At 45.3% G+C, this 2,857-nt stretch overlaps 1 non-coding gene across 1 annotated transcript; it reads left to right on the forward strand.

Annotated features, from left to right (window-relative positions):
* The first annotated feature begins 946 nt into the window (after positions 1-946).
* On the forward strand, positions 947-1,018 carry trnae-cuc (transfer RNA glutamic acid (anticodon CUC)). The gene has a single exon. It is a non-coding gene; the product is annotated as a tRNA-Glu (tRNA).
* The last annotated feature ends 1,839 nt before the right edge of the window (positions 1,019-2,857 follow it).

The raw sequence follows: 2,857 nt of genomic DNA on the forward strand, positions 1-2,857 counted from the left end.
AAAAGTACAGTGACCCCGACGTGATATAAACACGTAGCCTTCTGATCTGGAGTCAGACACACTACCGTTGCAGCACGAGGTCTACAGTGCAGAGTGCCCATGTTTGTATACATGAAGGTTCCTGAAACACAGTTTCATTTACCCTTCATTGGTGCAATGAAAGGGCTTTAAAATCCCCGGCCACTCCCACCGTGGGTCAGACAGCATCAGAAGCAGTGCCCACCTGTCACTCACCCTCTCACGCCCGCTTTCATCAACTGCTGCCAGTTCACCATCATCATAGGCAGTCCCTCGAAGCGAGGATGACTTGCTTGCACACCAAAAAACAATGAGTTCACAGGTGTTTCAATGATGGACCTAATATTCCAGGTCCCGAACTGCATGTTGAAGGGTGGAAGATGCCTGTGCGTGGATTTTTTTAACGTGTGGTGGCCGTTGCACACCAGCCATCACACGGGCTTGACAGAGCGAGGTCTTGGTCCAGTGGCAAGGGTTATCCAAGACGACTGGAGACCAGCTCTGCTGCACGGACCCAGTGCCCACACATATTGCAGTGTGGGCTGGCCCGTGCTGCCCCTGGGCCCCTGGCCCTGAACTCACGCTGCCCCTGGGCCCCGATCACATCCCTCCACAGTCTCTCGCTGCTCCTGCTGTACCTGCCCACGCTCCAATCACCGACCTGGACTTTGATGACATCACTCTTCGCTGCCGTCGCCCTCCTGCACCAGCTCGCGCTGTACTTTGCCGTGGTACACCACCACGCTGCTCCCAGGCCGCCGCTCACCGCTCCTTTTATGGCCCCGACCTGCCGCTGGTGTTCTCACGCAGGTCGGGGTCTCCACGCTGCTCCCAGCAAATCCAGTTACACGCCGTGTCACCGCACAATTCTCAGCTGTGATTGTAAGCTGACTATATTTAAAGCTATCGCAGAGGCTGCAAGCAGTGTTCCCTGGTAGTCTAGTGGTTAGGATTTGGTGCTCTCACTGCCGTGACCTGGGTTCGATTCCTGGTCAGGGAAAGCATTTTTCCAGAGCAAGTTGACAAAAATAATTCAAGTCTGTGAGATACTGAATAATTGTTTCAATCATCATTAATCCACCCACATGTGTTGCACACTGAAGGAAATACAAATATGTTTGCTGAGCAACTATCGAATTTTAATAACTTTTTATACAACCGGAGAATCAGCAGAAAAACAGGTTATTCGGCCCACAATACCTAATATATAGTCCACAGTATAAGAGTAAGGAAATCTTGCTACAATTGTGCAGGGTCTTGGTGAGACCACACCTGGAGTACTGCGCACAGTTTTGGTCTCCTTATCTGAGGAAGGATATACTTGCCTTGGAGGTGGTAGAACAGAGGTTCACCAGATTGATTCCTGGGATGAGAACACTGTCCTATGGTGAGAAATTGTGCAGAATATGCCGATACTCTCTGGAGTTTAGAAGAATGAAAGGTGATCTCATTGAAATGGACAATATTCTGAAGGGGATTGACAGGGTAAATGTTGAGAAGCCCGGCTAGCTCAGTCGGTAGAGCATGAGATTCATAATCTCAGGGTCGTGGATTCGAGTTGGGCGAATTATTTTCCTTAAACTTTATGTTGCTTTCACGGGAAAACCTCTTTAATGAACCCATGATCTTCTTTGCACAATAAAAGGAATGCGAACTGAGGGAGAGTTGATAATTTATCATTTGTTCTGTGATCTGCATAAGAACACAAGAACCAGGAGCAGGAGTCTGCCATTTGGCCCTTCGAGCCTGCCTTCTTTTGCACCGAAACAAATTCAACTATGTTTTTAAATTAGCAGTGCGAGATGTTTAGAGGGCACCTTTCAATGCTTCACAAAATGTTCCTTTCGCTACAGCCACCTGGGATCGATTCCTGGTTTGGGAAATAAATTTGATATCACCGTTTGTAATTGAAGTGGAGTAATTTTATTAAGTTAGATGGATGTCCCAAAGCACTTCAGAGTGGTGTCAAAACAAATGAGTTTGTAATTAAACACAATGAATGTTAGGAGTGGGATTCAAACCCATGCCTCCAGAGGAAACTGTGACCTGAACACAGAACCTTAGACCGCTCGGCCATCCTGACTGTTGGATGTTGTTGTTACAAGTTATTACTCTGGATAGTTTCAGACTGGGCAATTGTTCAGTGTTGCTGGAAGGCCCAGTGAACGGGACCGTTAAAAAAAAAAAGAAATTTTGGCATGTATACAGCTTGTGTGAAAATTGTATTTCAGTAAACAAAATAGCTATTAAAAATATGTGCTCTCATTTAAAAATAATCTTTGGCAAGTACTTGAATTCGATGTTAAGGAAAAAATTTGAGTTTAATCGAAAATGCTGTCTTTCCCGATGAGAAGATTTTTATTGTGACCACTTTACGAATGATTTCTGCTGTTTTAACGGATTCCTAATTTCTAAGCAAGTTTTGAAGACACAAAGATTTGGATGATTACGCGAAGTCACGTAATGACATCAGGCCTTCTTACAAACCTGTAAAGGAGTTAACCCTTTCCATTGACAGCTGTTTTACACTGGACCTTACTAATTTGAATTTCTTACTAAAATAAAGAAGACTCACCTGGCAGACTGTGGAAATGGTGGGATAGTCAGAATAAAAATAAAACAGAACTAGCTGGTCAAGAGTTAAAAGCTAAGATAAATAAGCTGGAAGAGATTTTAAAAAACAGGACCAGATGGATAGTGCAGTGTGCAGCCAAAGCACCATCACCTGTGGCAATCGAGCCAATGTATCCCACGGTGGGTCGGTGTAGTCCACAAACCCAACCTAACAGTAAAGCACACTGCGATGTTTGGAGGAATAGTGGTGGCATTGGTGTTGATT

This window comes from Pristiophorus japonicus, unplaced genomic scaffold (genome assembly GCF_044704955.1).
Source record: "Pristiophorus japonicus isolate sPriJap1 unplaced genomic scaffold, sPriJap1.hap1 HAP1_SCAFFOLD_296, whole genome shotgun sequence".
NCBI classification, from domain to species: Eukaryota; Metazoa; Chordata; class Chondrichthyes; family Pristiophoridae; genus Pristiophorus; species Pristiophorus japonicus.